This window comes from Gorilla gorilla, chromosome 2 (genome assembly GCF_029281585.2).
Source record: "Gorilla gorilla gorilla isolate KB3781 chromosome 2, NHGRI_mGorGor1-v2.1_pri, whole genome shotgun sequence".
Classification (NCBI taxonomy): domain Eukaryota; kingdom Metazoa; phylum Chordata; class Mammalia; order Primates; family Hominidae; genus Gorilla; species Gorilla gorilla.
The window spans coordinates 159,520,062-159,543,602 of record NC_086017.1 but is presented as its reverse complement, the minus strand read 5'-3'; the positions used below and the strand labels follow the sequence as shown (position 1 = coordinate 159,543,602).

Below are 23,541 nucleotides of genomic sequence, written 5' to 3'. Positions count from 1 at the left end.
AGGAAGAATAGATGGGAGATGATAGATTCAGACAAAGTTTGTCAGGGTGTTGTCAACTTCCAGTTTCTGCTCCTGTAATAAGAGTCCATCCTCCTAGTTGATGAAACTCATGGGGAGATGGTTTATAACAATGGAGTTTATTTTGGAAGATTTGTCTTTAGGTAGGCAAAGGGAGTTCAAAGAAAGATTCTCCTTTCATTTGCTGTTTTTCAAAATGCCTCAACCTCAAAATAGTCAATATACCAAAACTTATATTTTGGGTATATTCTGGGGTGCCATCTCATGAACTACGTTGCTGTCATATTTTGGGGGGGGGGTATAGTCTTATTTATAACACTTCTTTAGTGTCTAATTGGCATAATTAGTGTGGATTTCTTAATTATATTTTTGTACTGGTTTGACAATACACCAACACATACACATAATATGCTCACATCATTAGCCACTTTATTGGCTAAGCTCCTCCTTTGCTTACCTCATTCTATGGTGACTTCTATTCTTTACTATTCCTGAAATTCACTATAGTTTTGACTGGGACCAAGGGATGAAAAGGCTGCTGTCAAGATAAAATATTAAAGTACATTTTTGAAGTTGAAAAGATAAATACCGCAGTTCTGTGTACTACTAGGAAAATACCCATAGCCCATTGTAGGAAATGGCTTTTTTAGTGACAAGGTCAAATAACATATTTCCAGAGACTGAGAGAGATGTATTGGTGTTTATTCAACATTCCCTTACCACCAGACAGTTCCCCAGTGAAGTTTTCCATTTTAGAGAAAGTCTTCTTGCTTTGGTCATTAAAACAGTGCCAAAGTACTAAAACATATATAGTTGTTTCTTGGTTTTCTAGTTTTTCTCTTTCTTGCTGTCATTCTCCATCAGTTTGAACTTAGACACAAGCATATGACTTGTTTTTTTTTCCCCAATGAAATGTCATCTAAAGTAATATAGGTCACTTTTGGATAGAAATAATAGAAGACAATTTTCCCAGTTCCCTCTGCAGGTAATGAAAACACATGACAAGATGGAATCTCTTTCAGCCTGGGTTCCTGAGTAACTAGTGAGCATTAGTCCCTAAGTGACAATGCTGGACATATAGCATAAGCAAGAAATAAATTTTTGAATGTTAAGCCATTGGTGGGTATTTGTTACTGTAGCATAACCCAGCTTAACCTAGCTAATATCCCTATCTTATGTCTGAACTTCTGAGATATTATACCCTATGTAAATTCTAGCATAAATGACTTGTTGACTGGTTCTTTTATAGAAACTAATCTTCCAAAGTTTTTAAAAAAAGTCCTATTTTATTCATAGGTTTGAAACAACATCTTTACAAATCATGCTTCCGTTGTGTTTTTATATGCGTAACTAGAAAAGAATCTTTCCAAAAATCTGTGTGTTGAATTGTAAGATTAAAAGGACACATATATATTCCTTGAAGGAGCCATTTATTTCTTCTCTTGATTTTCCTGCAATGATGTGGTAACTATGCTTTCAGTCAATGCCCTACTTCAGTGGTTACTGGTTACACCCATTTTTGCACGATTGCAAAAGGAATACAAGCAACAATAATTTTGAAATCCATTACAATGCCAGGGTTTACATGCTCTCATTAAGCATTAATTGGTAGTTGATGGCTATTGCTATTTTTAAAACCATTAGTTCATAGCAATATAATTAGTAACGCTAAGTACAGGAACCACATTAATAGCATTACTAATTGTAAATCTGGAGATAGAAACACAACATGACTGGTTAATTTCCAGGCAATATTTCATGATAATTAGCTGTAGGACATTTGTACTGAACTAGAAAGGTAAGTAATTTAATTTTTTCTACAATTTTTTGGGGGTTTGCAATACTAATATCACCCTTTAATATATGGATCTCATTTCATCTTCTTATGTTAACATTCCTTCCTTTTAGATTCTCTTTTGTTGTATGCTAAGTAATCATTCAGTTTTCTCCCACAAGGAAACTATATAGTCATTTAAAATTTTTATCATTCCATATCAAGTCTTAAGGACAAAATATCTTAAATGACTTACTTCTTATATTATATTGTAATTGATTTCCAATGTTTTGTGTTTGCCCAGTGTTTAGTTTGATATGCCAACTCTCTTTACTCATTACCCTAGCAGTAGCAAACTGGCCAACTTTATGTCTTTGCTAGTGAAATTTCATAACAGTAGAATTAGGGGAAAATTTTTTTACAAGCTATAATAAGTAAACTAAAAGAAAAAACCCAACAACTAGATATTCTATACTTAAATGCATGCCACTTGACATGTAGTGATTCTCTGGTCACATTGTATGGGGTTTAACAGTCTGTAGTACTTACTTATATATACTTCAGTACCTACAAGGGTGGAGAACAATTCTTTAATTGTCATCTTATTTACTTTCTAAAGGACAGGGCTTAGAAAGCACTCTCTATTTTTTTTTTCTTTTCTGAAGAATTTTGGTGTAATATGTATGGGGTGATTGAGAACAATGAGACACTCTACTTATAGTATTGGAGTCATTTTGTAAGAAATTATAAAATAGATGATTTAATTTTTTATTAATCCTTCTAAATTTTTTTTTTCAGTTAAACTGAGAAGCTCTTCAGAGACAATTCTGGTAATATGCCATTTCAGGCATGTCTTTGTGTTTTGCTTTTGGATTTTTAATGAACTAGATTACATCTGAAAATGCCAATTTTCCTCTCCTGGTTTTCCTTGTTCTTTTTATATCTGAGCCCACATGTATCTTGCTGCTTCACTGATAAAGGGGAAAAGGGCCCAAAATGATGATTTCAGCATGTTTAAACTGTGAATATGGGTAGACTCTGATTTATAATTGGATAAAATTGGTAAAAATAAGTTAATTGATTACTGAATTAGATTAGAATGTTAACTTCACATTGTTTGCTTTTGTACAATGAGGGCAAGAAGAAAAAGAAAAACACATGGTTGGTGAAAATCCTTAAAGAGTTTATTTTCCCTATTGGCATTTGAGGGTTTTGCAAGAGTAGTAGCTTTATTATTCTCTTTCTCAAGTTTCCAACTTGTAATAGAATGTGTGTTAACCTGTCAAAATGTGTGATGCTATTATTTAGTTGTAATTAGTTAATGATTATGTCATTTCTTTTGGCAAGGCATCCCTTAGCTGATGAAACAGTCTTCTAGTCACTTACAAAATACATATATAAACAATAGGGACAGCAGCATGTGGAAGGCACATGATGATTCTTTATTTTCCATCACATTAGCACATTAATGTGTGGTGAGTTTAAAGAAGTGGCATGAATAAGTTACCACTCTGTACTGTTGGCAATATTGACGTTTATGGGCAATTTAATTTTAAGTCTACAATATGTGATTTAATACAGTGCTGCTTTTCCAAAGACAGAGTATGAAGGTAATCTTTGTTCAATAAAACACCAAAAGAAAATCAATTATTTCATCCTTCTGGTGATGGTTAAGGTTGGTAGAAATAGTAGTACCAGTTGCTTTACTTTCACCAAGTAATTATTTTTGAAGTCATAGGTAGTAATTAATTAGTGCAGCTAATTCTTACTGAAAAATCTTGTATAGCTGAGTGAAAGAGGAGCATTTCAACTTAATGATAAAGTTATTAGGATATTTTTCCTTGTGAAAAAAAGGCCTTAAGGTTAAGAAGTTGGTAACATGATTAAATTTATTTTACTTTTGTTTTTGGAATTTGGGAACAGAAAGAGCGGCTTTTTTTTTTTTTTTTGCATGCATCAGATGATAATGCGTATCTGAAAAAGCCAAGGCAGGTAACAGAGCACGTGACGACTTATTGTGGGGAGTCTGTGTACTCCAAGTGCGGCAATTCTCATGCCATCTGCCCCAGACTACATAAGCTTCCAGAAAGCCTGAGGTTTCCAGGATAATATGTGGTCAGTTTTTTTTTGTTTTTTTTTTAAAGTTAATACCTGTGTGAATCTGTTGTGGTAACAAAGCATATATGTAATGAAGGCAAGTTTTATGTGACCTCAGCAGGATTGGACTGTGAAATGATACAATATTCAGAACTTGAACAGCCATGCACTATCTGAAGCAGATGCACACAAGCCTGCAGTCTCAGAGGGATGCCCTGGGAAATACAGAGAAGACAGTATTTTATTGTTCCTGATCTTTATTTATCTACCAGCAGATGTCCCTATAAGGCAATAATATCTTATAGCTAGGCCAGCTGATTATGAAAAATCAGAAATGGAACCACTCATCATATTTCCAAAGATTAATGGGATTAAATCCACCATGTACTTCAAAATGTTTCCAGAGAGACATAAAGTGCAGTGCAGTGCAAAAGTAAATTTAGTTTACTTCTGAAAACCACATGGAGCAATTTTTTTTTAAAAAGAAATTCTAGGAGTTCTCAATCTTTATCAGCACTAAAACCACTTTCTAAAATAAAATAAAATCATTGATTATCTCTGTGCTTTCAGGTATATAAGTATTCATTTAGTTAAAAAATACCCAAAGTGTAAAAAATGACTCTGAATTCAGTAAAATATTTCTTAACTGGGAATATTCTCTTTATACATTCTAAAGACTAGATGCAAATTAATGTTTCCATGAGACACATTATTCAACTTGCAAACAATTCAAAATGCACATATAGATTTAGGTACTCTGGCAATACCTCTGTAACTTCCCAGGGGTCTGTATATAAAAGTTGTAAACCAAAAGCGTCCTCTATTCTACCGTTTTATTCAGTGATATGCCACTTCTTGACGGATGAAAAACAGTGTCAAGAAAACTTGTTGTAAATAATAAATACTGTCTTACAAAGTAATTTCTTCATTGAAAAAACATACTAAAATACAAAGTCATTATCAGTACTCATTAGCATTTCTATTTTGAGAATTAAGTAGGTTCATTTGTTTGTCTCCATTTTTGAGAGGCAGTTGCTATAGAGGCCAGAAAACTAAACTAGATGCAATAAAAATTACGGATTTTAAAACTAAACAAACAAAAATTTCTAACTATCTTTGCCACTTTCTGGCAGTGTGTTAGGGCAGGTTATTCAACATCTGGCTTGTGTGTCTTCATTTGAGAATAACAGTAGAAATCTCATGGAATTAATGCAACATTAAATAAAATAATTTATGAACATACTGGCACGTTATAGGGATTCTAAAAATATCTGTCCATTTACTTCGCATTTCTCAGTCAGTTCTTTTACATTTTATGATCTCTGTGAATATAACTGACTTCTTTTTCGGGAGAAGTTGCAATTAATTCCTGTTATGGGAATTAGAGAATAGCTCATGATCATGGAAGAGGCAAAATTGGTGCTGGACCTAGAAGCATTTTTTCAGGCAAAAAAACTTTTTCAAAAAAATGTTCAAATAGTAGAGATACTTTACAAAACAAGAGTTAGACTAAGCAATGAATATTCTATTGCTGAGCTTCTCAATCTCCACAGAATTCATACAACCTAGGCTTCTTCTCTAGTGCTCAGCCAATATTGCAAGTCCTAGATCTACACAGTGTATGTTCATGGACAATCTATTTCCCTCAATGGCAAGTAATTTTAAAATAATATCTTTATATCAAATGGAGTAGAAAACCAACTTCATGTGTATTTTTACATGAAAACAGAAGTTTTAAAAGCCCTGTTGACATTGAAAGAACTCAGAACATGCCACTCCAAAACGTGCCACTCTGGCATATTGATTATTTTGAATTAAAAGAATTTGAAAAACAGTAGATGCAAAAGGGCACTCTGATCTTCCTTCTTTTCTTCCCGAAAGCAGGAAATAAAACTTCCATGTGAAAGATGTCTTCCCTGCACTTGGAGAAACTAAGACATGTTCATCTCCAGAGATGGGGAGTGGAGACCAAGAAAAATGTATACAAACAAACCTTGTTAAATTAACCTTTATCTTTCTAGTTACTAGTTACTTTTTCACTATTAACTGTCTTAGCCCAAACTCCTTTGTCTTGTTACATTTTTGTAATTTACTACTCTTTGTTCAACCCTGTATGTAAGTGTTTCGCTCTGTTTCTTTCAGTCTTTAATATATCCTTAGAACGCACAAGTACATGTAAAATTTTACTGAATAAAATGTGTATGCTTTCTCCTCTTCATTTGTTGATATCAGCTTAATTTTTAGGCCCAGCCAGAAACCCTAACAAGGTAGAGGAGAAATTTTTCCTCCCCTGCACCATACACTCACTGTCTCTACAAGTATGGGCACTTTGGTAGAGATGTTTTAGAAACACACATCACAGAGTCACATGAGAAAGAAGGGGAGCCTTTGGATGAGCACCTTTACTGGAATATTAGAAACTATGGGGTTGTAGTTGAGGAAACACCTGGAGGAGGTGAGTGTCAACCCTAAACATCTCTAAAGAAGACAAGGTCAGGTAGGAGAATCTGGAAGTGGGAGTGTGCCTGGCACAGGCTTCCTGGTAGTAAAACAGAGCGATTTCTGAAGCTGAGTGTGATGTGAATCAGAGAACAAACTGCTGAATAATATCTCTTCCTTTAATAAAACAATGAATTTCTTGGATGTGCTTCTTGAAGTGTATCCCATTATGCTTTGCGGACTTAACATTAGGGAACAGTTCCTTAGAAACAGTTCTGGAATCACCCAAATAATGCTGTTTAGGGACAATGATTTCTAATTGACCATTTTCATATAAGATATAATTTAGCTTACTTGGAAAAGCAGTGACTCACCTTGTTTCAGGGAATCCGTGTACCTAGACTGATATGTGCTATGACTTGAAAGTCCCTTCCAAAACTAATGTTGAAATGTAATTGCCATTGTGATGATATTGAGAGATGGGACTGTTAAGAGGTGATTAGGCCAGAAGGACTCCGCCCTTATGAATGGATTAATGTCATTATCACAGGAGTAGGTTTGTTATTGTGAGAATGGGTTGTTATAAAAGTGAATTTGGCCTTCTCTATCTCTTGCTCTTGCCTCTCTTGCCCTTCTGACTTAAGTCATGGGATGACACAGCATGAAGGCTCTCAATAGATGCCAGCACCCTGCTCTTGGACTTTCCAGCCTCTAGAGCTGTGAACAAAATTAACTCTATTGTTTATAAATTATGCAGTCTTTGGTATTCTTTTACAGCAACACAAAACAGACTACAGCAGTATGTGTTACGCAATTGTGTGAATCTTTCTGGAGAAATGTTCCTAGTTTCAAGCAGATTCTCAAAGCAGCCCATGACTGCAAAATGGTTGATAATCACAGGTCTAGACTGAAAGAACTATGTATCCTCAGACAATCTCTTTTCCTATTGTTTTATTCTTTTTAAATCACTACTAAATGTTTTAGGAAAAGTGGGTGGTAGGTTATGCTCAACAGCTGAGTAAGGGCAGAGTCATGCTTTAATAATCATCCCAGAAAGGGGGAGGGAAAAGGCAAAATGTAAGTAAAAATAAAAATGAGAGGTAGGAGAAAAACATAAAATGTGAAGTTCTAAGTGTTGAAAACCAAATGTGGAAGAGGTTTCTAGGCAAAGATAAGTGTTTGTTGGTGATTGGACAAGAAAGCAATATCGAGCAGAGTGAAGGTGAGAGCATAATAATGAATGGGAAACAGTGATAGGCTGGTAAGAGTAAGAGAATGTGAGTGTTCAGTGGCCACAGGATGCTCATAGGATATAGCATGATAAAGACCATTTTCTCAGGAAGTCTTTCTCATTTCTTTTTAAAGCACATAATTTACACGAAAAGTTTTGTAATAGCAAGTTACATTTTAATATTAGATCTTGCTAGGAAAAAGCTAAGCACAAAGCCACCTTTAACTTTCAGATTCAACAAAGTATGTCTCCAAGGGTTTTGAAATTAATATCATCCTGCCACTAACACAAACAAGTAAAACTGTAAATAAGAAATAAGATGATAGGCCGGGCGCGGTGGCTCACGCCTGTAATCCCAGCACTTTGGGAGGCCGAGGTGGGCGGATCACGAGGTCAGGAGATCGAGACCACGGTGAAACCCCATCTCTACTAAAAATACAAAAAATTAGCCGGGCGCAGTGGCGGGCGCCTGTAGTCCCAGCTACTCGGGAGGCTGAGGCAGGAGAATGGCGTGAACCCGGGAGGCGGAGCTTGCAGTGAGCCGAGATTGCACCACTGCACTCCAGCCTGGGCGACAGAGCGAGACTCCGTCTCAAAAAAAAAAAAAAAAAAAAAAGAAATAAGATGATAAATGAGGAAAAGAGAGGAAGAAGTGAAAAAGGTTTGTTTTAAACAACAAAAAAAAAATGAGGGAAAAAATTTAAAAAAATTTCTTAAAGTCTGTGTAATTAATATTTTCATCTCTTTAGAAATTAAACTGGTCTTTACAAGTGGTTTATCATTAACAGCACAAAAGGAATGGATTACAAACTCTGAGGTATGAAGGTGAAATGAGAGAAACGAATTTCAGAGATCAGTCAGTAGATGCTGAAGCAGCCTGTGAGAAAGGCTGTCCTGGAAGGATGGCCATTTACAAGAGAACAGAGCCCCATCACCTTGGGTCCATTTTCATGGCCCTGTGCCTCCTACTTCTCCTCATCTGCCTTATCACCTTGCCAAGGTGAAGGAATAGAAAAAAAGAAATCACCTTTGCAGGTTCCTAACAACCTGAGACTTTGAAATTCCTTTTATTCTTTCTATCTACCCTGAAAAGGGGAAAATATTTAATCAACATACTTTTTTCTTTTTTGTCTGGGAGTCCTCTGGCTTTCAGGCATTACCAAACTATAATTAAGAAATGCTTTACAGCTTGAACCAGCTCAGTTTTTTTTTAACACATACCCTTTTTATTTGAAATGGAAAATAAAAACACTAATAAGGGTTTCCTTTGTCTAGTCTTGGGACTAGACACCAGTTCCCAAGCTGACAGATACTAGATCTCAAATAATTTAGAATTATCTCTTCACATAGATAATGAAAAACTCTGAAGGTTCTATCCATAAGGTTACAGTACTCATTAATTCTAGTCCCCAAATCTTCACAATGAAGGTAGATTCGTTGCTTTTACAGTGAGGTGGTGATACTTGAGCAAATGTCAAACTTCATTTATAGGACATCTGGAATGATCCAAATCTATTTGAGGGTGTTTCCTCTTACCTCTACCCAAATCCCAATGTACAACTTGAACCTTGGTTCTGAGAGTGAGCAGTTTTCTTGGAAGTATGATTGGAGAGCTGGAAAGGCAGCCTGTATAATGGGTCCTGGAAGATAGCATAATTCACAAGGAGGTAAATTGTTTTGCGATTCAATTCCTAACTGCTTGTTCAACATGTCTACCTTGATGCCCACAAGCCTTTGAATTCTGTATGTCCCAACCAAAGGTATCCTCTTTCTCTGTTCCTTATTGCATTACCCTCTTCTAAGTTACTCAGGATCAAAACCTCAATATATCTGGAAAATATATATTTTTCTCTCTCTCTCACATGTCTAATCAGTAACCATGGTTTCTTTCACTTCCACAATATTTTTTAGATATATGTTCCTTTTCACCAATGCCTTTGCTTTTGTTCAGGTCCTCATTTCCTCTGGTTTGAATTTTGCAACTGATTACCCAGCCAATAGTCTCCTTCCCCCAGTGTACCTAGTTAACCCAGTTTTCTGAAAGTACTACTTTGATCATAAACCTTCACTTATACTCTTTCCTCCAGGAAGTGGAGCTTGATTCATCTCTCCATACCACCCCTTCAACACGCATACAGCCAACCCGTGACTAGATTTAAAGACTTATTTCTAATGAACAGAGTATGAGAACGGAAAAATAGTAACTTAACAGTGGAGTGATCTGGTAGACACTGCCTTAATCAAATGATGGAGGCTAATACCACCAGTGATGTTATGTTGGTATCATGTACTCTCTAATAGGATGCAAGAGAAGGTCACTTTGCCTCTATGGTACTCACTTCCAAAACCCACAACCTCAGTCTGAAAAAGAGGAAATTCTACATTGAAGACATGCTTCAAAGTTCTCAAAGTTTTGAAAACCTGAGAAACTGCCACAGGCCAGAGGAGACTAAGGAGGCATGATGATTAAAAGTGTTACAGCATCCTGTATCGGATTCAGGAATATGAAAAAGACATTAGTAATTTGCCAGTGTTAATTTTCTGGTTTTGACATATGTGCCATGATTATTATATGAAATATTAACATTAGGGGCAAATGAGTCAAGGTATACGAGAACTCGGTAGTGTCATCCAAACTTATTCCAATGTAAAAACAAAAGTTTATTTAAAAAATCTCTGGTTCTTACTTTTACACTGTTGGTGGGACTGTAAACTAGTTCAACCATTGTGGAAGACAGTGTGGTGATTCCTCAAGGATCTAGAAACAGAAATACCATTTGGCCCAGTCATCCCATTACTGGGTATATACCCAAAGGATTATAAATCATGCTGCTATAAAGACACATGCACACGTATGTTTATTTGCTATTCACAATAGCAAAGGCTTGGAACCAACCCAAATGTCCATCAATGATAGACTGGATTAAGAAAATGTGGCATATATACACCATGGAATACTATGCAGCCATAAAAAAGGATGAGTTAATGTCCTTTGTAGGGACATGGATGAAGCTGGAAACATCATTCTGAGCAAACTATTGCAAGGACAGAAAACCAAACACCGCATGTTCTCACTCATAGGTGAGAACTGAACAATGAGAACACTTGGACATAGGATAGGGAACATCACACACTGAGGCCTGTCGTGGGGTGGGGGGAATGGGGAGGGATAGCATTAGGAGATACACCTAATGTAAATGACGAGTTAATGGATGCAGCACACCAACATGGCACATGTATACATATGTAACAAACCTGCACGTTGTGCACATGTACGCTAGAACTTAAAGTATAATAAAAAAAATCTCTGGTTCTTGATTATCAAATATAGTTGTGTATAAGAACTACTATAAAAAATTTTTAAAAACATGTATTTCAGGGCTATATCCTTGGAGATACTGATTCTGTTGGCCTGAACAGAGTTCAAGAAGCTGTACTTTTTAAAGACACTCTTCAAAAAGATTCTGACATGCAGCTGGGTTTGGGAATAACAGTTCTACAGAATTAAGCAAAGTAGATTGCACACTATCCCAGGAATTTGTGGGCAACTTGAGCCTTTAAGCACTCACATTCTTTCCTCACAACCAGAAAATAATTTCATCTTTGCTTAGCTCACAGGGCTTTCTGAAAGTCTTAGATTTTGCTTCATGTGTTACTCACCCATTATCTTTACTCTCTCTCTCTCTCTCTTTTTTTCTGTTTCCTGGAAGGAAACACAAGTTGAGGTATATAGATTTTTCAAATAGTGAATTTCCAGCCCATTCTAAACTTACTCTTTCATAGTGAGAAACCTAATGAGACAGCAGCCTGGGTTAAACAGACCAGATGTTTGAAAATAAAAATTTTATTTACTCCCAGTTTGTGGGTTCATCAAAGTACTGGTAAGTATTGTCCATCTCATGTGTTTTAATAAATAGATAAGAACCAAAGTAAGCTGATCTTTAATTGATTTTAGGAAAATAGAAGGTGCTCTTAAGACAATCTGTAGTCCCTTGATAGGTTAAATAGTGTTTTTTTTTAAATTAAAATAGCAAAGCTTTCCACGTATTTTATTTGATTTAATTCTCAGAATAGTCCTGTGAAGTAGGTAGTTATCAACTCCACTTCACAAATGAGACAATTTGGGCACAGAGAGGTTAATTAATTTTTCCAAGATCATACAGCTAATAAATGGTGAGGCCAGGTTTACATTCCAGGATGTTGACACTCAGGGACTACTTTCTGATCCACTGTGATGTACTGCTGCCCTATAGAAATATGTTTGGCACAACTATAAAGTAGTGAAAAGAATTTGTTACTCCAGCTGGGTCCAGACTACTCTAAACGCTAAAATTGTAAAATCGGTGCGCATGGCTGTATACCACTTGCAGAACAGTTAACTTTAGATTCCTAACATATTTTTCCATAGTTTAAAAGTTCTCATCAAGTATGGCCAATGTTGCATGCGTGTGTGTGTGTGTGTGTGTGTGTGTGTGTGATTTTTCTGTCAAGGCTCTTTGGTATGCTATATTTGATTCTTATATACTAGGCAGCTAGTTTCGAGATTCTCCAAGGACAAGAAGATTTGGGATCCAAGACAGTATACTGTGTGTTAGGTGTCTGGAGGTAGGGAGTAACATTTTAAAAAGCAGAAATTTCTTTTTAAAGGGTCAAGAAAGTCAGGTAGAAATCATGACAGGCTGACATCAACTAACCCTCTAACCCCAGGCCTCTACAAAACTAACTACACTAACCTCAGGTCTCTACAAAATGACTGGGTATTTTTGCTTGTAATGCATTCTCATTGAATTTCACAAAACAAATACATAAAACAAGCCTGTGTTGTCACTTCTGAAAAACTCCAGTCTATTACAATGAAGAGAGAGCACCTGTTTAAAAATATTCTGGGTGATAAATCACAGAAGGTTGCATTAATCAAGGCAGCCTAAAGCTGATAAGTGCAATTATGGATTTGTCACCCTAGGGAAATATCTTGATCAAGGTTCCTCAAACCCCAGCATAAACATCCCTGCAAACCTCAAATTCTTGCCCAAAGACGGCTACACCTAATTTGGGGACTTAGCACATCTTATCCTTAGGGTATTGAAAGCCTTCTGGCAGAGCCTTATCCAATATCCACAGTAATGAAACCTTGTTCTGGAGAGATCTATTAATGGTGTAATGATGGAGTACCCCTACTACCAATTGGCAGCAGTCTTCACACATCACAAGCAAAGAGAAACAAACACAAATACAAAACTTGGGTCCTGTCTCCTCCTATTTTCATATATTACAGGAATTTTACATGAATTAACAGATAGAAACTAGCTGGATCTCACTATTCAAAGAGATGCCTACACTTACCTTAGTTGATTGTTTTTAAATGTTATAAAATAGAATTTTAAGGCAATATCATAATTCAAAAAAGTATGAAAAATATATTTAAGATCAAAATGTGAAAAATTAAGCAATCATTGTTGCATATTATTTTTAAATTGTGCATTTTTCATTGGTAGTTGATATCAGTTATTGTGTGTGGTGTCATCAACAAAATATTTTCTTTTTTCTATATAAACAAAACTTGGAAATTCTGGATGCTGAAATATTCAGAGCTTCTAAATTCTGGTGTTAATGATCTAATTTCATTTTAAGGGCTATGTCTGCCCCCTTCCACCAAAGTTTTTTCTGCACATTGCAGGCTACACTGTTTTTATTCCTTCTGATATGAAACCACATATCATCAACTGCTTCTCCCATAGTTTTGTCTTGTCATAATAGACCTCATAGATCTCACATGGTATTGTTGCGTGGCATTGTTAATTAACACTTTTTGTGTACATCCTGTATCATCCTATTACCCTCTAATAACTGATAAGTCCCTTTGGGATAGGAATTACCACACTCTTGTATTTTCAAAGTTCTTATTCCATCTTATACTCAATTTACATTTGATAAGCAATAAAGTTTTTATTAAAAAATTGGTGCCACTTGTGCTTCTTGGATAATATGGAATTCTAAATTATAAGATGTAAAGTTTCCAGGAAGGGATGCCAGTGTAGGAGAGAAAAGATTTCTTTCCTCACCCATTGCTAGGTTCATGGTTGAGACCCCTATTATAAAGGATAGATATGAAAAGTATACAAATTTATTTAATGTAAGTTTTATGCGACATAGGAGACATCAGAAATGAAGACCCAAAGAAACAGAGAAAAGGCATATTTTTATGCTCAGTTTGATGAAGAGCAGGCAGTTGTGTAGAAGTGTGAACAAAAGGGAGTGTGATCTAATGGTAATACATTGGGAGTAACAAAAGTTTGTCCAGATTCTTGACATCTCTGTATGACATTTCTCTTCTCCAGGTATCAGAAAGGACACTTGTCATAAGAGAGTCTTTGGAGAGAAGGGAGGGAAAAGATCAGAAAGTGACCTTCCTAGGTTTTCTGGCTTGCTTCAGTGTGAAAGGCGAGGGGAAGATGAGAGCGGCCTTCCTACTTCTGCTGTTTTCTCAATTTCTGAGGTATCATATTTCGGGGTAGTGTTTTCCTGCATTCTCATCACCAGAATGTTTATGAATTTAATGTACAACAAAGGTGAACATTTCAATTAAGCAGGAAAGGATGATGAATTTAATAAATGATAGCAGCAAATTGTTATCTATCTAGAAAATTTCTATATAATTCTTAAATGCTTGATTAAATTAAGTATCAAAGTAGAGAAAAATAAGGCAACAATTATCTTACAAGACATGTAAGTGATAATATTGACAATATAGGATCAGGAGAAACTTTTAACCAAGGCAGAAGATACAAACATTTTTAAAAGGAAAGATAGACTTATTTGACTAAATTGAATTTAAAACTTCGGCCAGACACCCCAAATAGTAAATAAATGACAGGCTTTTGTAATAAAACAAACAAAAAAAACAGCTCCACGTATCTTTTTTGAACAAAGGGTTACGAACCATATTTTAAAACTTACAAAATAAGAAAATAAACAATTTCATAGAAAATAAACAAAAACTAAATCTATGTGAATAAACCTTGTCAAAAATGTCCAAATATTATAGTAGCAAGGGATATTTAAATTAAAGTAACAGTGTTATATCATTTTATTCCCATCAAAACTTAACTAGTGCTGCCAGGAATATTGAGAGAAAAGGATATTCTTCATAAATGTTATCTGGTAATGTGAATAATTACAGCCTTCTTGTAAAATATTTGATAACGCTAGTTAAAATCAAGACTACATATACTATATTCCAGGTTAGAACTCCTGGGAATCTCTTTCATAGAAATAAAAACATCAGCAAATGAAAATATACATACATGAATATTTATTGCTGCATTGGTAAGTATAATAAAAAAACTAAAAATAATGACTCAGAGAGTATACTAGTTGACTTAGAGGGGTTTGCCCTAAATATTATTATCAATTTTTTATTATTATTTTGTTTTGTTTGGAGACAGGATCCCTCTGTCACCCAGGTTGGAGTACAGTGGTGTGATCATGGCTCACTGCAGCCTCGGTCTTCTGGACTCAACTGATACCCCCACTTTAGCCTCCTTAATAGCTAGGACTACATGCGCGTGCCACCATGCCTGTCTAATTTTTATTTTTCACAGAGACAGTCGTGCTATGTTGCTCAGGCTGGTCTCAAACTTCTGGCCTCAAGCCATCCTCCCACCTCATCTTCCCAAAGTGCTGAGATTACAGGCATCAACCACCATGCCCAGCCATGTCCTAGGTATTATTGATTTAAAAATGTAGAAGAAAAGTAGGCATGATATGATCCAATATTTATAAAAGAACATAATTTCTTATACTTATAGATATTATAACTAATGTTGGATATGAATATTCATAGATGTATGTTTCGTATAATGATACGAATATGAAAAACTATAAATGGATATGTAGTAGATTATTTACATAGACATTGTTTCCTGAGGGGAAGGTGAGAAGGAAAACAGAGAGGAATATAAAAAAAAATGTTGTAGCTCAAAAACCAACAACAAATGTCCAAGTGTTGTAGAGTGAACGTGGAGGAGGTTTCTAGGTGAAGATGAGTGTCTGGTAGTGGCTGATGAGAAGGGGGATTCCATTTATATAATTATGTAAAATTATGTATACATGCATATTTATAGAGTTTTTTAAATGTAATGAAATATAGTGAATTTGGTCATTCTGTAAAATGTCTCAGCGGTGTCTTCATTAAATCACCAGTGGTTTCATTAACTGGTCACTCTAGCTCATTAGTCCATCCTTCTCCTGAGTAGGAATAAAAGAAAGCTAAGAGATCAGCCTAATCATTTTGATCTTTTTAATGCAAAAAAGAAGAGGCACCTTGAATTATAACCTCCTAGAGACAGCATTATACAGTAGAAATAATCTGGGCATTGGAAGCACACTTACTAAGACTCAAAACCTAATCTAGTCACTAAATAATTGTATGACCTTGGACAAGTTGCTTAATATTTGTTGCCTTCAGCTTGTTCATCTATAAAATTGGGAGACGGAAGCCTATGGGGGAGGACTGTGCTATCTACTGAATTATATGTTGTGTGTGAAGGTGCCTAGCATAGTGTTTGGCCCAGTGCGGGACTCAGAAGGTTACGCCCACAATCAATCCACATAATCTAGACACTTGGGTAGGTTGGTAGCGAGAACAAATCATGTAGTGCTGAATTTCGTGGATATATTTGATGTGGAAGACATTTGAAAATGATTATGCACAATTAGTCGCTTTCATTCCCTTTAACACCAAGGTGCAATAAATAATCTTGGAATTGTCTGCACAGGAGTTAAGTTTGCACAGTGGGATCTCTTCTCGCCTTGGCTGAGTTGCCCAGGCTGTTCTGAGTTGTTTTTATATATTGTACAGACAGAACATGCTTTCAGATACACCAAGTTGTCCTCTACAAAGAAAGAATGTATGAAGTCCTGTGGTTTTCATTTCATGAAAAGTGGATGTAATTTTTTTTTAGATCATTCAGCTAAGATTATAGGTGCTTTTCCCTAATAGAATTTTCTTCTTATGTATTGGCCTCATTTTTAAGAAAATAGGTTTACTTGTACACTAAATCCATCTAGAAAAACTAGAGGCCTAGCTATGTAGGAGCCAGATAAATAAGATAGCACTGAATTTAGTAGATATTTTTGAGGCAGAAAGCTCTAAGGGACATGATTAAGCACGATTCATTTTTGAAAGAAAACTTTCAATTAATCTGTAAGCTATAAAAGCTAACATTTGGGGACATTTTAAAATATTATTACAAAGTTTAAATTTTCTGAACACTGAGAAATTTAGTGGCATCTTTATGTATGTGTCCTATTTGATTTTAATTTATTCTATTTTACAATTTTGCTATAATTCATTATTCAGACACCTTTATAATGCTCAGTTTTCCCACTTCCAGAATGGAATCCACTTGTGGAATTTTAATAGTGACTTCTAGGATCATTTAGTCTACTGTAAATCATCAGTTAATCCAGTATCTTTCGTTTCTCTGCTTCCAATTATGATTTTCCTCTGCTGTCATAGCTCCCAATCTGAAAAAGCTTCTGCTTTATATTTTTGTAATAACCTTACACTGTTTCAAAAATTTTTAAGCAACTCTTATGGAGCAACACTTACTGAACCAAATAACTTGATAAGGCAATATCCAAAACAAATTCTTTCTAACAAAACTAACCCTGGCAATTCATAAAATCAATCTTTATTTCCTCTTTTCATTTCACCACTTTTGGTAAAACAAATCTATCTATTCTGAATGGCCCTATATGAATAGACAGGCTGATTAGCTCAGATTGCTACCTTAGAGCAAGACTGACTTGCTTGCTGTAGACAAAAGAACCCTTATTTATTCCTGTACCATATATGCTTGTTTCTTTCCAGATGTCAAACTCCTGCAAGGTGTTTGGTTCTTCTAAATGGCTGTCCGGTTTGCTTTTAGAAAGTTGTACTAAAATTCAGCTTTCAGAATAGGCTTCATGCATCATTCTATCTTTTTTAAATCTACATGAATTTCTTTATATGATTTTTTCAAATTAGAAAATATATACTTCTGTGTTGTAACTGGTGAAATAACATACAACAACAATGTGATTAAAATTCCAATTATCACATCCTTTTCACCCCCATTTTCATAAGATTACCAAGTTTACTCTTCTACGCACACATAAATGAATACAAGGCATATAAGTAAAAAAAAAAAATGGAGTTTTGGGTTGGTTGATTGGTTATTTTATTTTCATATAGTAGAATAATATAGACATTTCCTTTCAGCTTGCTTTTGCTTTTCTTCACTTCATACATCATGGATAACCCTGTATACCAGGAGATATTCATATATGTTTTTCTTACTTTGATACATGCATATAAACAAAATTTTATAGAAATAGAAACAAATAATACAAGCTGGTTTGATATTATTTGGAATAACATTTTTCTTCTTTTTTTATTATTATACTTTAAGTTTTAGGGTACATGTGCACAACGTGTAGGTTTGTTACATATGTATACATGTGCCATGTTTGTGTGCTGCACCCATTAACTCATCATTTAGCATTAGGTATATCTCCTAATGCTATCCCTCCCCCCTCCCCCACCCCACAACAGGCCCCGGTATGTGATGTTCCCCTTCCTGTGTACATGTGTTCTCATTGTTCAATTCCCACCTATGAGTGAGAACATGCGGTGTTTGGTTTTTTGTCCTTGCAATAGTTTGCTGAGAATGATGATTTCCAGTTTCATCCATGTCCCTACAAAGGACATGAACCCATCATTTTTTATGGCTGCATAGTATTCCATGGTGTATATGTGTCATGTTTTCTTAATCCAGTCTATCATTGTTGGATATTTGGGTTGGTTCCAAGTCTTTGCTATTGTGAATAGTGCCGCAAGAAACATATGTGTGCATGTGTCTTTATAGCAGCATGATTTATAATCCTTTGGGTATATACCCAGTAATGGGATGGCTGGGTCAAATGGTATTTCTAGTTCTAGATCCCTGAGGAATTGCCACACTGACTTCCACAATGGTTGAACTAGTTTACAGTCCCACAAACAGTGTAAAAGTGTTCCTATTTCTCCACATCCTCTCCAGCACCTGTTCTTTCCTGACTTTTTAATGATCTCCATTCTAACTGGTGTGAGATGGTATCTCATTGTGGTTTTGATTTGCATTTCTCTGATGGCCAGTGAGGATGAGCGTTTTTTCATGTGTTTTTTGGCTGCATAAATGTCTTCTTTTGAGAAGTGTCTGTTCATATCCTTCGCCCACTTTTTGATGGGGTCTTTTTTTTCTTGTAAATTTGTTTGAGTTCATTGTAGATTCTGGATATTAGCCCTTTGTCAGATGAGTATGTTGCGAAAATTTTCTCCCATTTTGTAGGTTGCCTGTTCACTCTGATTGTAGTTTCTTTTGCTGTGCAGAAGCTCTTTAGTTTAATTAGATCCCATTTGTCAATTTTGGCTTTTGTTGCCATTGCTTTTGGTGTTTTAGACATGAAGTCCTTGCCCATGCCTGTGTCCTGAATGGTATCACCTAGGTTTTCTTCTAGGGTTTTTATGGTTTTAGCTCTAACATGTAAGTCTTTAATCCATCTCGAATTAATTTTTGTATAAGGTGTAAGGAAGGGATCCAGTTTCAGCTCTCTACATATGGCTAGCCAGTTTTCCCAGCACCATTTATTAAATAGGGAATCCTTTCCCCATTGCTTGTTTTTCTCAGGTTTGTCAAAGATCGCATAGTTGTAGATATGCGGCATTATTTCTGAGGGCTCTGTTCTGTTCCATTGGTCTATATCTCTGTTTTGGTACCAGTACCATGCTGTTTTGGTTACTGTAGCCTTGTAGTATAGTTTGAAGTCAGGTAGCTTGATGCCTCCAGCTTTGTACTTTTGGCTTAGGATTGACTTGGCTATGTGGGCTCTTTTTTGATTCCCTATGAACTTTAAAGTATTTTTTTCCAGTTCTGTGAAGAAAGTCATTGGTAGCTTGATGGGGATGGCATTGAATCTGTAAATTACCTTGGGCAGTACAGCCATTTTCACAATATTGATTCTTCCTACCCATGAGCATGGAATGTTCTTCCATTTGTTTGTATCCTCTTTTATTTCCTTGAGCAGTGGTTTGTAGTTCTCCTTGAAGAGGTCCTTCACATCCCTTGTAAGTTGGATTCCTAAGTATTTTATTCTCTTTGAAGCAATTGTGAATGGGAGTTCACTCATGATTTGGCTCTCTGTTTGTCTGTTATTGGTGTATATGAATGCTTATGATTTTTGCACATAGATTTTGTATCCTGAGACATTGCTGAAGTTGCTTATCAGCTTAAAGAGATTTTGGGCTGAGACGATGGGGTTTTCTAAATATACGATCATGTCATCTGCAAACAGGGACAATTCGACTTCCTCTTTTCCTAATTGAATGCCCTTTATTTCCCTCTCTGCCTGATTGCCCTGGCCAGAACTTCCAACACTATGTTGAATAGGAGTGGTGAGAGAGGGCATCCCTGTCTTGTGCCAGTTTTCAAAGGGAATGCTTCCAGTTTTTGTCCATTCAGTATGATATTGGCTGTGGGTTTGTCATAGATAGTTCTTATTATTTTGAGATACGTCCCATCAATACCTAATTTATTGAGAGTTTTTAGCATGAAGGGTTGTTGAACTTTGTCAAAGGCCTTTTCTGCATCTATTGAGATAATCATGTGGTTTTTGTCTTTGGTTCTGTTTATATGCTGGATTACATTTATTGATTTTCATATGTTGAACCAGCCTTGCATCCCAGGGATGAAGCCCACTTGATCATGGTGGATAAGCTTTTTGATGTGTTGCTGGATTCGGTTTGCCAGTATTTTATTGAGGATTTTTGCATCAATGTTCATCAAGGATATTGGTCTAAAATTCTCTTTTTTTGTTGTGTCTCTGCCAGGCTGTGGTATCAAGGTGATGCTGGCCTCATCAAATGAATTAGGGAGGATTCCCTCTTTTTCTGTTGATTGGAATAGTTTCAGAGGGAATAGTACCAGCTCCTCCTTGTACCTGTGGTAGAATTCGGCTGTGAATCCATTTGGTCCTGGACTTTTTTTGGTTGGTAAGCTATTAATTATTGCCTCAATTTCAGAGCCTGTTATTGATCTATTCAGAGATTCAACTTCTTCCTGGTTTAGTCTTGGGAGAGTGCATGTGTCGAGGAATTTATCCATTTCTTCTAGATTTTCTAGTTTATTTGTGTAGAGGTGTTTATAGTATTCTCTGATGGTAGTTTGTATTTCTGTGGGATCAGTGATGATATCCCCTTTGTCATTTTTTATTGCATGTCTATTTGATTCTTCTCTCTTTTCTTCCTTATTAGTCTTGATAGCGGTCTATCAATTTTGTTGATCTTTTCAAAAAACCAGCTCCTGGATTCATTGATTTTTTGAAGGGTTTTTTGTGTCTCTATTTCCTTCAGTTCTGCTCTGATCTTAGTTATTTCTTGCCTTCTGCTAGCTTTTGAATGTGTTTGCTCTTGCTTTTCTAGTTCTTTTAATTGTGATGTTAGGGTGTCAATTTTAGATCTTTCCTGCTTTCTCTTGTGGGCATTTAGTGCTATAAATTTCCCTCTACACACTGCTTTGAATGTGTCCCAGAGATTCTGGTACGTTGTGTGTTTGTTCTTGTTGGTTTCAAAGAACATCTTTATTTCTGCCTTCATTTCGTTATGTACCCAGTAGTCATTCAGGAGCAGGTTGTTCAGTTTCCATGTAGTTGAGTGGTTTTGAGTGAGTTTCTTAATCCTGAGTTCTAGTTTGATTGCACTGTGGTCTGAGAGACAGTTTGTTATAAATTATTGTTCTTTTACATTTGCTGAGGAGTGCTTTACTTGCAACTACATGGTCAATTTTGGAGTAAGTGCAATGTGGTGCTGAGAAGAATGTATATTCTGTTGATTTGGGGTGGAGAGTTCTGTAAATATCTATTAGGTCTGCTTGGTGCAGAGCTGAGTTCAATTCCTGCATATCCTTGTTAACTTTCTGTCTCGTTGATCTGTCTAATGTTGATAGTGGGGTGTTAAAGTCTCCCATTATTATTGTGTGGGAGTCTAAGTCTCTTTGTAGGTCACTAAGGACTTGCTTTATGAATCTGGGTGCTCCTGTATTGGGTGCATATATATTTAGGATAGTTAGCTCTTCTTGTTGAATTGATCCCTTTACCATTATGTAATGGCCTTCTTTGTCTCTTTTGATCTTTGTTGGTTTAAAGTCTGTTTTATCCGAGACCAGGATTGCAACCCCTGCCTTTTTTTGTTTTCCATTTGCTTGGTAGATCTTCCTCCATCCCTTTATTTTGAGCCTACGTGTGTCTCTGCATGTGAGATGGGTTTCCTGAATGCAGCACACTGATGGGTCTTGACTCTTTATCCAATTTGCCAGTCTGTGCCATTTAATTGGAGCATTTAGCCCATTTACATTTAAGGTTAGTATTGTTATGTGTGAATTTGATCCTGTCGTTATGATGTTAGCTGGTTATTTTGCTCGTTAGTTGATGCAGTTTCTTCCTAGCCTTGATGGTCTTTACAATTTGGCATGTTTTTGCAGTGGCTGGTACTGGTTGTTCCTTTCCATGTTTAGTGTTTCCTTCGGGAGCTCTTTTAGGGCAGGCCTGGTGGTGACAAAATGTCTCAGCATTTGCTTGTCTGTAAAGTATTTTACTTCTCCTTCACTTATGAAGCTTAGTTTGGCTGAGTATGAAATTCTGGGTTGAAAATTCTTTTCTTTAAGAATCTTGAATATTGGCCCCCACTCTCTTCTGGCTTGTAGAGTTTCTGCCAAGAGATCAGCTGTTAGTCTGATGGGCTTCCCTTTGTGGGTAACCTGACCTTTCTCTCTGGTGCCCTTAACATTTTTTCCTTCATTTCAACTTTGGTGAATCTGACAATTATGTGTCTTGGAGTTGCTCTTCTCGAGGAGTATCTTTGTGGCATTCTCTGTATTTCCTGAATTTGAATGTTGGCCTGTCTTGCTAGATTGGGGAAGTTCTCCTGGATAATATCCTGCAGAGTGTTTTCCAACTTGGTTCCATTCTCCCTGTCACTTTCAGGTACACCAATTAGATGTAGATTTAGTCTTTTCACATAGTCCCATATTTCTTGAAGGCTTTCTTTGTTCCTTTTTATTCTTTTTTCTCTAAACTTCTCTTCATGCTTCATTTAATTCATTTCATCTTCCATCGCTGATACCCTTTCTTCCAGTTGATCGCATCGGTTACTGAGGCTTGTGCATCTGTCACGTAGTTCTCGTGCCGTGGTTTTCAGCTCCATCAGGTCCTTTAAGGACTTCTCTGCATTGGTTATTCTAGTTATCCCTTCGTCTAATTTTTTTTCAAAGTTTTTAACTTCTTTGCCATTGGTTCGAACTTCCTCCTTTAGCTCGGAGTAGTTTGATCTTCTGAAGCCTTCCTCTCTCAACTCGTCAAAGTCATTCTCCATCCAGCTTTGTTCCGTTGCTGGTGAGGAGCTGCATTCCTTTGGAGGAGGAGAGGTGCTCTGAATTTTAGAGTTTCCAGTTTTTCTGCTCTGTTTTTTCCCCATCTTCGTGGTTTTATCTACCTTTGGTCTTTGGTGATGGTGACATACAGACGGGTTTTTGCTGTGGATGTCCTTTCTGTTTGTTAGTTTTCCTTCTAACGGTCAGGACCCTCAGCTGCAGGTCTGTTGGAGTTTACTGGAGGTCCAATCCAGACCCTGTTTGCCTGGGTATCAGCAGTGGTGGCTGCAGAACAGCGGATACTGGTGAACTGCAATTGCTGCTGCTTCATCGTTCCTCTGGAAGTTTTGTCTCAGAGGAGTACCCAGCCGTGTGAGGTGTCAGTCCACCCCTAATGAGGGGTGCCTCGCACTTAGGCTACTTGGGGGTCAGGGACCCACTTGAGGAGGCAGTCTGCCCGTTCTCAGATCTCAAGCTGCGTGCTGGGAGAACCACAACTCTCCTCAAAGCTGTCAGACAGGGACATTTAAGTCTGC

The 23,541-nt window shown here is 36.4% G+C and overlaps 1 long non-coding RNA gene across 4 annotated transcripts in view; it reads right to left on the bottom strand.

The window, feature by feature from the left end:
- Window positions 1–23,541, bottom strand: part of LOC109026192 (uncharacterized) — a 91,108-nt gene that overhangs the window by 1,726 nt on the left and 65,841 nt on the right. For 3 of the 4 annotated variants that reach the window (XR_008678136.2, XR_008678135.2, XR_008678133.2), the window contains exons 6-8: window positions 11,220–11,262; window positions 9,096–9,199; window positions 476–556 (exon numbers count right to left, since the gene is read on the bottom strand). This is a non-coding gene — a long non-coding RNA (uncharacterized lncRNA). Of the gene's footprint in view, window positions 1–475; window positions 557–9,095; window positions 9,200–10,246; window positions 10,318–11,219; window positions 11,263–23,541 lie in introns of all 4 variants that reach the window. The other variant, XR_008678134.2, reaches the window with a different exon arrangement.